The following is a 13,951-nucleotide window of genomic DNA, read 5'->3' as shown; positions in this document are numbered from 1 at the left end:
ACAAAAAAAGGAAGGAGTTGTTGGATGATTGTAAACCACACAAAGTTAAAGGTTAGAAGGGTAACTAACCAAAAATAAAACCAAAACAACCTAGCTAGCCAAAACAAATCAAAGCAACACAAAATTTTAATTCTTCAAACATTGCTCTCGGCTTTTCATCTTTTTCAAAGGAAGAAAAATCAAAAAATCAAGTTCCAAGCATTGTTAAATCACAAGGTAATTATCTAAGCTTCCTTGTACATAGATATGGATATTCTATAAGTTTAAGCTCCTAATTCCTTCACAATCTCTTCCAATAAATCAAGGAAGAAGATGGTGAATAGTAACCTTCAAGAAATAACTTTAGTTTTCTTGAAATTTTATGAAAGATTAAGGTTATACAAGCAAGGATCAAGGTTCTTTAGGCATTCAAAGCTCTTGTGTTGTGTTAAAAAGCTTCAAGGAAGGTATAATCTCTTAACCAAGCTTTGTTATTGAATGTTAAGAGCATAATATGAGTATTTTAGTTCATGAGAGGCTTGATGGTTGTGTATGTAGAGATTAGTGAGTTTTGGGATGTTGTTGGATTGGTAAATGTTGTTTTGATTAAAAGAATGTAGTATAGTTAAATTCAAGCTTAGGCATAAGTATGAATGTTAAAATTTAATTGGTTGGAGTTTTTATGATGTGATAAGGATGGATGTTGGTTGTATGTTGGATTGAGGTTGAATTGGGTTGGTTTTGAATGGTTTTAAATTGGGAAATCGCGTAAACTTAGCCGTCGTAACGTCCAATTTTCTTTAGACTGTTTTTGTGCATAACCTTAGGACCCGAGAACCCCCTGCTAGATTATGACCATTGCCATGTTTAGATAGTTCGTGTTACGAGCTTCGTTTTGATATGTAGTTCGTTCGATTTCGATGCACGGTTTAGGAGAAACGACCGTTTCAAGTAACGGCGTTTCGCGAACGAAACTTTTCCCCTCGCCTTACTTTGAAACATAGGTTAAAGACCGAAAAGGGTTAATTAATGTATGAAACATTTATGGTAAGTGTGTTAGGAAGTTGGTAAGACACTCGCGAAGGAATCGCCTTAAAAATCGTAAAGGTTAAATTATTAAAAATGGTGGAGCCGAGGGTACCCGGGTGACTTAAGCAAATCAGTAAGCGCAAAACGAGCGTTAGAGTCTGAGTTGGTTAGGGTATAGATTTACAAGTGACTTTGGTTTAATTCCAACTTACTTGTTGCTTATAGGTTACCAGACTCGTCTCGAGCCATTCGTAACCCCCAGTCGCTCAGGCAAGTTTTCTACCCGTTATACTGTTGTTGTGATGTATATGTGTATATGCATGATCTTGTGATAAATGCATATTTGTTATTAGCAAATTCTTGCGATATATTGTAGCATGTGATATGGTATATATGCATGCCTATTTCGTATTCTTGATTTATATATCTGTTGGTTCAAATGCTTATTCGTTGCATAATACCTATGCTAGAGATAAGCGGTATTTGCGTATACCCTTAGTATAGGGGATCAAAAGGTGAACTTTTTCTAAAACCGGGAGGCGAGGCTCCCGAGTATAATATATATTTATATATATATATTGATATAGTTTTTAAAACTATTAATCGAATAAGGTTTATTCGATAACTTTATATTATTTAATGAATATTATTACGAATATTCATTTGAGGGCTTATGACTCCTTTTATTTTATTATTTGAATATTATTTGAATATTCATTCGAGGGCTTATGACTCTTTTATATTATTTATTGAATATTATTTTGAATATTCATTCGAGGGCTTATGACTCAGTTTATATTATTAATGAATATTATTTGAATATTCATTTGAGGATCTATGACTCCGATTATTTGCTGAGATATATTCTTTATTTTATTAAAGAATAATGTTTTGATAATCAAACTTATTTTCGATTATTCAAATAAAGATAATACTTTCATATAAGTGTATCTTTGGTTATTTAATACTCGTTTCAAGTATAAGTTTTAAAACTTCTACTTCAATTATTTTTATAAAGATTATTCTTTATGGGAATATTATTTAAATAATAATATTCAGATATTTTCTAATATATCGGGACTGATTTATTTCATTAAATCAGCTTCACTCCAAACATTCTTAAAAATGTTTTCGAGTCTTCAAAATGATTTTAAAGTTAGAGCGGATCCCAAAACTCATTTTCCGATTTAAGATCTTCCTTTCGAAGGAGACTTGAATATTCGCTCAAAAATCTTGGGGATCCGGCTCTGTGGTGTATTTTATATTCGCAACATGGTTGCTGTTTTGAGAAAACAATTTGATTACTTGCCCAATGTTCGGGAAGTAAGTCCATCTGATTGAGTCGGCATAAGCGACAGGCCGGGGTACGGTCTATGAAAGTGTAAGTGGCTGGGTGGCAGTCCATCAACGCGTGAGTGGCCGGGTAACGGTCTAGCACGAGGTCCTAATGCGGCCAAGGTGATGACCGGTGAGGAATTCATCCATCTACAGTAGAAAAGGTTACTTATTGGTATCTTTGCCTGATCAGCAAGATATCTGGTTTATGCCAAAATTCTTTTCCTTCCAAATTCATTGGATATTGCAACTCTGTTCATACTTTACATGACAGAGGTTTTCAGGAAATGTATGGGAGATATATATGAATATATTTATATATCAGGACTTAATGAAGTATCTCGTAACTTCATTATTTATAATGATATTCAAAGATTGAATCTATTCAAATCTTGTCTTGTAGTCTCATCTATGTGATGAACCTTTGAAACTGATTATAACTTGAACGGGGGTAGTTCAAGTAGTATTTGGGAAAGATATAAGTATTTTGGGGTATCTTGTAACTTCATCTTTTAAACTTATATCTAGTTAATGATTGTCTTATGAATGACAAAGATTTTCGGAAAAACGTTGAGACAAGGTTAGATATATGAGATCACCTTGCAACGATATTTTTTTATATATACAGTTATAAACTGGAACTCTGTGTGTATTATGCATGGAAGAGGACTTCCAATATTTTGAAAAGTATATATGTATATATATATACTGAATATTTTGCGACTTCATCGCATTAAGATATCAAACTTGGTTCATTTCTTTTGACCAAGATTTTCATGAGTACTGTGAGAAGGCTCATATATTGTTAATCATTATACATATTATTTTGGTGGGCTTGCTGCTCACCCTTGCTTTATTTTTTCATCACAAAACAACAGTTAGGAAAGATGGACAGACTCCAGCAGACCCAGCGCAAGCGCGTGGGAAGCGTCCCGCGTCTTCCCGTTGATGTTGTAGCTGCTATAGCTGCAGAGGTAAATCTATTGTAGATCAGACCATCTACTTTTGAGAATCAATTATGTATAATTATAACTTGTGGCAGATAATGGCAATTAACTGTAAATTTATCAAGTAATCATTTTGGGTTGTAATAACTTTTAAATTGTGGATTCAAAGACTTGTACTTATTTAAATTTCATCTCTGAGACTATAACGGGTTGTGGTGTGTGTTAGTGTGGAGTCACAGCATAAGGTTATTTATTATTAATTAAGTGAAGTGATATTATGGAAAGAAAGACCGTGACGACCCGGATCCCCGACCCCGGATCTAGGGGTGTTACAATAAGTGGCATTTTATACCACTTAGAACATCTTAAAATGGCTTAAATTGGTGTCTTGAAATCAAGTATTTTGTGTATTTGATGCATTTTTCTAGTGTTTATGCATTTCAGGGTATTAGTTGCATTTCGGAGGAGGAATCATCAAGAATAAGCCTTGACATGTGTTCACCATTGAGAGAGGAAAAGAACGGGCAGATTACGGCGAAGAAACGGAGCAAACCTGGAATTTTTCCAGTAGGGTCATGCACGCCCGCGCAGCAATGCTGAGCGGCCGCGCAGCAGCCTTGCGCGCCCCGCAGAAATGCTGAGCAGCCGCGCAGGGTCGGGGAAAAAGCTGAATTATTTTAGACTTCTACTTCTGTTTGGCTTCCAACTTCTATGTAATCTGAGTTTTATGGGACTATTATATAAGTAGATTTGAGACGTTTTCATAGAGAAAAAAAGAAGGAGATTATGTTTTAGATTGTGTTTTGCAAGAAGCGAAGGAGATAAGGAAGAAGACCGATTTAGCACACTGTAGCGAAGAGGAAGCATATTTTCTTGTGATTCTTGTTTCGTTGTAACGTTGGATGCTAGTTTTCTTGCTTTGACTTATTTACTCTTGTGACGTACTCTGTTTTAATATAATTAGTTTAGTTATTATTTTCTTGTGTTGTTTATCATGATTTCATATGAACCCATGATGGCGATAAGTTCTATTATGGGCTAATCGTGATCATGGGGTTGCAACGGATTTATTATGGAATTCTTTAGTTAATTGTTTAATACTTTAGTGTGTGATGATTGCATGATATCTAGTATTGGTTGTGCGTATTCGTCTTATGTGCGTCGCGAACATATAAGATAGGGTGTTAATCTCTTGTGAAGCGACGGTGGATCTTGAGATTTAGAACTTGCCATGCTAGCATAGGTTCATGTACGTTGTGCATGATTAGTGGGTAATTCTAACAGTTTTATTTGCCCTATGTAATCAAAAGGAATAACTTGTGCTTAAATCGTTGTGTTGTCAATTTTTGTAGACATATAGGAACTCAACATAATTGATGACTATTCAACTTCTATCTTAATTGTGGATGCTTGGTAGAATGGTATTAGTACAATGAAAGTTGGCTTTTATCAGTTTCGTGTTATTCGATTAATGTCATCACTGTCACATGCTAAAGGTAATAACAATGGCTATAGAAGGAAGTAATAATGAAGTTGTGATCTCATGAGTGTTTTATTATTGATAAATTGAAGTGTTAGTTAAGTGGTTAATTAAGTAGTTAATTATAGTTAATATTTAATCAACAATTTTAAGTGTTATTATCTTAACATTGAGAAGTAATCATACATTGGTGAGTGAGTTTAATTAGACAATAACTTAGTCTGAGTCTCTGAGGGAACGAACTAGAAAGTATTCTATATTACTTGCGAACGCGTATACTTGCGTGGATATTAGTGCGTGATTTCGCCCTAACAAGTTTTTGGCGCCGCTGCCGGGGACTCGGCGTATTTGTTTAGTTTATGTACTTACCATCATTGGTCATTAGGACTCAGTGATTAGGACGTAGTAGTTAATTACTCTTTTCAGTTGTGTTTCAGGTACTTTAGCAAGCGTTTATGCAAACTCGTTCTCGTGCTCGCAAGAGGACCTTAGATACAGCTGAGGAGAAAGACGAAGTTCTTGATACTCCAGAGAAGTTAGATTTTGAGGATTCGGATTCAGGAACTGAGCAGAAAGAACCAGTAAACATGGGAGATCGTATTGTTCAAGCTGATCCAGCTCTTATGGATTTTTCTCGGCCTAAAATTGATGATATTCAGTCAAGCATCCTTCATCCGGCTATTCAAGCTAACACCTTTGAAATCAAGCCGGGCACTATTCAGATGGTGCAGAGTTCTGTTTCTTTTGGAGGAGCGGCAACTGAAGACCCCAACATGCACATAAGGAATTTTGTCGAGATCTGCAGCACTTTTAAGTATAATGGCGTGACTGATGAGGCTATCAAGTTGAGGCTTTTCCCATTCTCACTGAGGGATAAGGCTAAAGACTGGTTACATTCTGAACCAGCTGGGTCCATCACTACGTGGCAAGATCTTGTGCAAAAGTTTCTGGTGAAGTTTTATCCAATGGCAAAGACTGCTGCTATGAGGAGTGCTCTTACTCAGTTTGCGCAGTAACCTACAGAATCTATGTGCGAGGCTTGGGAACGCTACAAGGAAATGTTGAGAAAATGTCCACATCATGGAATGCCGGATTGGATGGTAATCACTGGTTTTTATAATGGTTTGGGGGCCCAATCTCGGCCCATGCTCGATGCAGCAGCTGGAGGCGCCTTATGGGCTAAAAGCTATACTGAGGCGTATAATCTTATCGAGACGATGGCTGCAAATGAGCATCAAAACCCAACTCAGAGGATGACGTCAGGCAAGGTAGCAGGTATTCTGGAAGTTGATGCAGCCACCGCTATTGCAGCCCAGCTCCAAGCGCTATCAATGAAGGTTGATTCTTTGGCTACGCATGGAGTTAATCAAATAGCTATGGTTTGTGAGCTTTGTGCAGGTTCTCATGCTACGGATCAGTGTTCTCTTGTCAACGAATCTGTTCAGTATGTGAATAATTATCAGCGACAACAGCAGCCTGTGCCAGCGACCTATCATCCTAACAACAGAAATCATCCAAATTTCAGCTGGGGGAATAATCAGAATGCTATTCAGCCAACATATCAGGAAGGAGTAAGTAAACAGTTTAACCCACCTGGATTCCAGCAACCACAACAGTATGCTGCAAGGCAATCATATCCTCAACAGGGAAGTGCAGCTGCACCTACTAGTGCTGATTTTGAGGAACTTAAGCTGTTGTGCAAGAGTCAGGCGGTTTCTATCAAGACCTTGGAAAATCAAATCGGTCAATTAGCCAATGCAGTGCTCAATCGTCAACCTGGCACTTTTCTCAGTGACACGGAAGTACCAGGCAGGAAGGAAGCTAAAGAGCAAGTCAAGGCTATTACCTTAAGGTCTGGAAAAGTAGCTGATGCTGAAAAGGCAAAAGAAGTCGAAGCTGAAGTTAAAGATGAAGAATTTAAGCAAAAGGAGAAAGTGGCGGAATCAAAGAAGACTACTGTTGAACACACTCTGCCTGAGGCTAATACAGGGGAGAAACAGCTCTATCCTCCACCACCTTTTCCTAAGAGATTGCAGCAACAAAAGCTGGATAGACAGTTCGGGAAGTTTCTGGAGGTGTTCAAGAAACTTCACATCAATATACCTTTCGCTGAGGCGCTGGAACAAATGCCTAGTTATGCGAAGTTTATGAAGACTATTCTTTCAAGGAAGGTGAAACTGGATGACCTTGAAACCGTTGCTCTCACGGAAGAATGCAGCGCGGTTCTGCAACAAAAGTTACCACCAAAACTGAAAGATCCAGGAAGCTTCACCATTCCTTGCACCATTGGCAATCTAACTTTTGACAAGTGCCTTTGTGATTTGGGAGCAAGCATTAATCTGATGCCGTTGTCGATCTTTAAAAAGCTGGATCTGCCTGATCCAAAACCCACATACATGTCGCTACAATTGGCGGACCGTTCCATTACTTACCCAAGGGGCATAGTTGAGGATGTGCTCGTCAAGGTGGATAAGCTCTTCTTTCCTGCAGATTTTGTTATTCTAGATTTTGAGGAAGATAAGAAGATTCCCATAATCTTGGGGAGGCCTTTCTTGGCTACTGGCCGTACCTTGATAGATGTGCAAAAAGGGGAACTTACTATGCGGGTCCAAGATCAGGATGTGACCTTCAACATATTCAAGGCAATGAAATTCCCTACAGAAGATGAGGAATGCTTAAAAGTGGATGTGATTGATTCCGCAGTTACTTCGGAACTCGATCACATGCTAATGTCTGATGCATTGGAAAAGGCCTTAGTGGGGGATTTTGACAGCGATGATGAAGATAGCAACGAGCAATTACAATATCTGAACGCTTCTCCATAGAAGCGAAAACTCGACATACCATTTGAATCTCTTGGTACTTCTGACCTTAAGAATGCTGAAGGGAAGCTCAAACCATCAATAGAGGAAGCACCTACCTTGGAGCTTAAACCATTACCTGAACACTTGAGGTATGCTTTTTTAGGTGATTCATCTACGTTACCTGTTATTATTTCAGCTGACCTTTCAGGTAGTGAGGAAGACAAGCTCTTAAGGATTTTAAGAGAATTCAAATCGGCTATAGGATGGACCATAGCAGACATCAAGGGGATAAGTCCTGCATATTGTATGCATAAAATTCTGTTAGAGGAAGGTAGTAAGCCAACTATGGAACAGCAGCGAAGACTGAACCCGATCATGAAGGAGGTGGTGAAGAAAGAAATTCTGAAATGGCTAGATGCAGGCATCATTTATCCTATTTCTGACAGCTCGTGGGTGAGCCCCGTGCAATGTGTACCTAAGAAAGGAGGTATCACTGTGGTCGCAAATGAAAAGAATGAGCTCATCCCTACTCGAACAGTTACAGGATGGAGAGTATGCATGGATTATAGAAAATTGAACAAAGCCACAAGGAAGGATCACTTCCCCCTCCCATTCATTGATCAAATGCTTGACAGATTGGCGGGACATGAGTATTTTTGTCTTCTGGATGGTTATTCCGGGTATAATCAGATTTGTATTGCACCAGAGGATCAGGAAAAGACTACCTTCACTTGTCCATTTGGCACATTTGCTTTTCGTAGAGTTTCGTTTGGGTTATGTGGCGCCCCGGCCACCTTTCAGAGATGTATGATGGCTATATTCTCTGATATGATTGGAAATAACGTCGAAGTGTTCATGGATGACTTCTCCGTCTTTGGACACTCATATGATGAATGTTTGAATAATCTGCTCGTCGTACTCAAAAGATGCGTGGAAACTAATTTGGTGCTTAATTGGGAGAAATGTCATTTTATGGTGCGTGAAGGCATTATCCTTGGGCATAAGGTCTCTAGCAAAGGTCTGGAGGTGGACAAGGCCAAGGTGGGAGTCATTGAAAATCTTCCCCCACCTAATTCGGTGAAAGGAATCCGTAGTTTTCTCGGTCATGCGGGTTTTTATCGGCGATTCATCAAGGACTTTTCAAAGATATCTAAGCCGTTGTGCAATTTACTTGAGAAAGATGTGCCTTTTAAATTTGATGATGAATGTTTGGCAGCATTCGAGACTCTCAAGGAGAGTTTGATCACGGCACCAGTGATTACAGCACCAGATTGGACAGAACCGTTTGAGATGATGTGTGATGCGAGTGACTATGCGGTAGGTGCAGTTCTGGGACAACGCAAGAAAAATCTCTTCCATGTGGTCTACTATGCGAGTAAGACTTTAAATGGGGCCCAATTGAACTACACCACTACTGAGAAGGAGCTTTTGGCTATAGTCTTTGGCTTTGAGAAATTTCGATCTTATCTGCTTGGTACGAAAGTGACGGTATTCACTGATCATGCAGCTATTCGCTATCTGGTTTCTAAGAAGGATTCGAAGCCGAGACTCATTCGTTGGGTGCTTTTACTTCAAGAATTTGAGTTAGAGATCAAAGATAGAAAAGGTACTGAGAATCAAGTAGCTGACCATCTCTCTAGGTTGGAGAATCCCGATTCTACTTCACAAGATAGGACGTTAATCAATGAATCTTTTCCGGATGAGCAGTTGTTTGCAATTCAGGAGGAAGAACCATGGTTTGCAGATATTGTAAACTATCTTGTCAGCAATATAATGCCGCTTAATTTGACATCCGCTCAAAAGAAGAAGTTTCTGCATGAGGTGAAGTGGTATATGTGGGATGAACCATATTTGTTTAGACAGGGAGCTGACCAGATCATCAGGAGATGTATCCCGTTCTGTGAGACGGAGGGGATATTACGAGACTGCCATTCCACGGTTTATGGTGGACACTATGGAGGTGAGAAGACGGCAGCTCGTATTCTGCAAGCAGGTTTTTTCTGGCCGACTTTGTTCAAGGATGCTCATCAGTTTGTTTTAAGGTGTGATCGTTGCCAAAGAGTGGGAAATTTGTCAAGGAAGGATGCGATGCCATTAAATGTGATGCTTGAAGTCGAGGTCTTTGATGTATGGGGAATCGATTTCATGGGGCCTTTTATCTCGTCTTGCAATAATCAGTACATCTTGCTGGCAGTCGATTATGTCTCAAAATGGGTCGAAGTTAAAGCTTTACCGACAAATGATGCAAAGGCAGTGCTAAATTTTCTTCATAAGCAAATTTTCACAAGGTTTGGAACGCCTCGGGTAATCATAAGTGATGAAGGATCGCATTTGTACAACCGTAAGTTCACTTCTATGATGCAGCGTTATAATGTGAATCATCGAGTAGCTACTGCCTATCATCCGCAAACAAATGGTCAAGCGGAAGTGTCTAACAGAGAGATAAAGCGCATTCTAGAGAAGGTTGTTTATCCGTCAAGGAAGGATTGGTCTTTAAAGCTCGATGAAGCTGTTTGGGCTTACAGAACAGCATACAAAACTCCACTTGGGATGTCACCGTTTCAGTTGGTGTACGGTAAGGGATGTCATCTACCGGCGGAGCTTGAGCATAAGGCCTACTGGGCATTGAAGAAACTGAACCTGGATTTAGATGCAGCTGGTAAGAAAAGAATGCTTCAGCTTAATGAACTTGATGAATTTCGACTTCAAGCGTACGAGAATAACAAAATGTATAAGGAAAAGGTGAAGAGGTGGCACGATAGGAAGCTACATCCTAAGTTATTTGTGCCAGGGCAACAAGTTCTGTTATTCAACTCTCGGCTCCAACTTTTTCCTGGGAAGTTGAAATCAAGGTGGTCTGGACCTTTTATTGTCAAAACTGTGTTTCCACATGGAGCGGTAGAAATTTTTGAGAATGATTCGGACCAAGCATTCAAGGTTAACGGTCAGCGGTTGAAGCACTACTATGGGGACATGGCAAACCGAGAGGTGGTTAGTGCCATTTTGTTGACTACTTGAGAAAGGTACGGAACGTCAAGCTAATGACGAAAAAGAAGCGCTGCGTGGGAGGCAACCCATGAATTGTTGTTACAAGAACCCTTAGAAGTTAATAACCTATCCAAAAACACAAAAAAATCAGAAAAAAGGGGCTGAAAATTTTTTTTTCCAGAGACCCTCTGCGCGCCCGCGCAGCTATGCTGAGCGGCCACGCAGCTTGCTGCGCGCCCGCGCAGAAATTCTGAGCGGCCGCGCAGGGGTCGAGTTCCAGAAAATTTTTTACAGTTCAGAAAAAAAAAAAACAAAAACACAAAAACCCATCACAGCCCATAAACCCACGAATTCTTTTCCCATTACCCCATGATTTTATCCCTCAACCCCACTCCTAATCTAATTTAACCTACTCCACACCCTATATATACATACACCTATCCTACATATCTCCCACAAACTTCCTACACTTAAACCCTCTTATAAACATCAAAAATCAGTTCTTACACACTTTTATTCACAAATCAATGGCACCCAAGAGAGCACGCACTATTGACAGCAGCAGCACAGTTCCTACTGCTGATTCATCAAGGGGTATTGCTGCAAGGCCTCGGTTAACTGACAGAGCTGCGGAGGAGGAGTACACTAGGCTGTTGGGGAAGCCGATTCTGAAGGAGAGGGGGTTTTTTACCATCAGGGAGGGATGGTGAGTTGTTGCCCATGATTCCAGAGAAGGGGTGGATAGCTTTTTGTGAGTCACCCGAAGCAGTACCGATGAGCGTTGTTCGTGAGTTCTACGCGAACGCGAAGGTTGAAAAGAATGGGTTTTCTGTAGTTCGTGGGCTGACGGTTGATTATCATCCTGCGGCGATTCACCGTGTGATTGGACAGCGAGAGAGAAAGCCCGAGGAGGAGAATTGGAATGAAAAGACTGCTGAGGATTTTGATTTGGATTTGATTTGTGCGACTCTCTGTCGACCGGGCACAGTTTGGAACCGCAGTCCAGCCAATAATGAGTATCGTCACTTTCCGGCGATCGCCATGAACAGGTATGCCCGTGCATGGAATGCATTTATATGTGGTAATATTTTGCCTTCTTCACATGCACACGAGGTCACAGTTGAGAGAGCACAGTTGTTGTGGGGAATTCTGAATGAGGAATACTATGTGGACCTTGGTGAGTTTATCTACCAAGGAATTCTGAAATTTTTTAGGGGAGCAAAGCATATGAACATCCCTTATGCATCCACGGTTACGAAGCTATGCCGAGCAGTAGGAGTGAACTGGCCGGCTCATGAGCAGTTGCAGTTGCCAGCAGCTCCGATAGATTCTGGCACTCTGAATGGGATGCAGGAGTGGACCGGTGGTGAGCCGGAGGAGCATGGGCTGGGTTATCATCTTCCAGGAGGGCGTCCAGCACGAGGTGCTACTATGGTTAGGCCAGGGCGTGGTGAGGCTGGTTCTTCGAGAGCTCAGGAGGGTGCTGGGATGGGTGATGCCCAGTATAGGAGGCTTTCACGGTGGATGGATGCTATGTATGAGACGCAGAGCAGGTTTGCTCAGGAACTCACCCTTGCGTTAGGGACTGCTTTTCGAGGCCTTGGAGCTGATATCCAGTGGCCAGTTTTTGGTGAGGACTCTGCATACCCGCCGCCTGATACTCCACCCACTGAGGGTGATGATGATGATGACTCCGAGTAGGTATACCCTGTGTTCCTTTCTACTACCTTCACTGGGGACAGTGAAGATTTTAAGTTTGGGGGTGGTAGTTAAGGAATATTTTGTGTGTGTCATATAGCTGCATATTCATGATAGTTAGTTCATATAGTTGCATAATTTTTGCCATATAGTTTTTTTTATATAGCTTTATTTGTTTGTCATATCATATAGCTCATGCATATACCATGATCCATTTTGCAATGATTTATCGACTGAATTGTGATATTGATGCGAGTGTAGTGATAGCATTAAAGTGATATTAAGTTGTGTAGGTTGATATGCATGCTAGAAGCACTTGTATTTTCACTAAGTCTTAGAGAATGCTTAAGGGCTAGATTATTGTTATGATCTGATTATTTTCGAGGATAATCTATTTATTATGCTTAGAATTTGATAATAGGTTCTTAGTGGTAAAGGCATGAAAAAGAAAAAAAAAGGAGTAAAAATGGAATTTGTTGCTAGTTGTGGCTAGGCGTCAAATGGCTAGTAGCCGGCTCGCATGTTATGCGAGTAGTCTAGGGTTGAGCAAGATGGAGCGAAACGCACTTGCTCAGAGAAAAAAAAAATTTGCATAATTGATCAAGAGTGGGCTCTTTGGTATTCGAGTTATTAAGTTCTTAGGGGACTTTGTGCCTAGTGACCTAAGGCTTTTAGAGTCTGGGATCCGCTAACTTAACGCTCGTCACATGGATACCATTGTATAAGTCTTTTGTGGACCTCACTCATTGTACGGTCAAATAAGCATTTGAGTTGTAAATAAAAAGCACGATTCCGTAGTAAGCTCTAGAGTTCTTGTAGTGTTGTATATCACTTTGTGCCTAGAATTTTTATTCTTTGTATAATCGTAGGATTGCCTTGAGGATAGTCTAGTCATAGTAATTGGTCTAGTTCCGAAGCATATCTGTTAAGCATTTGCACACACCACGTTTCTGGCTGTATGTCCGTTTGCATGAGTTTATTGATCTTTAGTGTCTAACTGCATTCGTTGAGATGTGACAATTTGGTTGGTTAATTGTAGTAAGGGGGATCGTTGCATTTTCATATAGATTGCATTCATGCATATTTTTATTTGTTTTGAGTATGTGACGCTTGAGGACAAGCATCGATTTAAGTTTGGGGGTGTGATAAGTGGCATTTTATACCACTTAGAACGTCTTAAAATGGCTTAAATTGGTGTCTTGAAATCAAGTATTTTGTGTATTTGATGCGTTTTTCTAGTGTTTATGCATTTCAGGGTATTAGTTGCATTTCGGAGGAGGAATCATCAAGAATAAGCCTTGGCATGTGTTCACCATTGAGAGAGGAAAAGAACGGGCAGATTACGGCGAAGAAACAGAGCAAACCTGGAATTTTTCCAGTAGGGTCCTGCGCGCCCGCGCAGCAATGCTGAGCGGCCGCGCAGCAGCCTTGCGCGCCCGCGCAGAAATGCTGAGCGGCCGCGCAGGGTCGGGGAAAAAGCTGAATTATTTTAGACTTCTACTTCTGTTTGGCTTCTAACTTCTATGTAATCTGAGTTTTATGGGACTATTATATAAGTAGATTTGAGACATTTTCATAGAGAAAAAAAGAAGGAGATTATGTTTTAGATTGTGTTTTGCAAGAAGCGAAGGAGATAAGGAAGAAGACCGATTTAGCACACTGCAGCGAAGAGGAAGCATATTTTTTTGTGA

The 13,951-nt window shown here is 40.2% G+C and overlaps 1 non-coding gene across 1 annotated transcript; it reads right to left on the bottom strand.

Moving 5' to 3' along the window:
- Window positions 1-5,750: 5,750 nt before the first annotated feature.
- Window positions 5,751-5,857, bottom strand: LOC141716068 (small nucleolar RNA R71). Its single transcript, XR_012572799.1, has one exon. It is a non-coding gene; the product is annotated as a small nucleolar RNA R71 (small nucleolar RNA).
- Window positions 5,858-13,951: the final 8,094 nt, after the last annotated feature.

The sequence above is a fragment of the Apium graveolens genome, chromosome 3 (genome assembly GCF_009905375.1).
Source record: "Apium graveolens cultivar Ventura chromosome 3, ASM990537v1, whole genome shotgun sequence".
NCBI lineage: Eukaryota > Viridiplantae > Streptophyta > Magnoliopsida > Apiales > Apiaceae > Apium > Apium graveolens.
The sequence above is the reverse complement of the archived record's forward strand: the minus strand, read 5'-3'. Positions and strand labels throughout refer to the sequence as shown.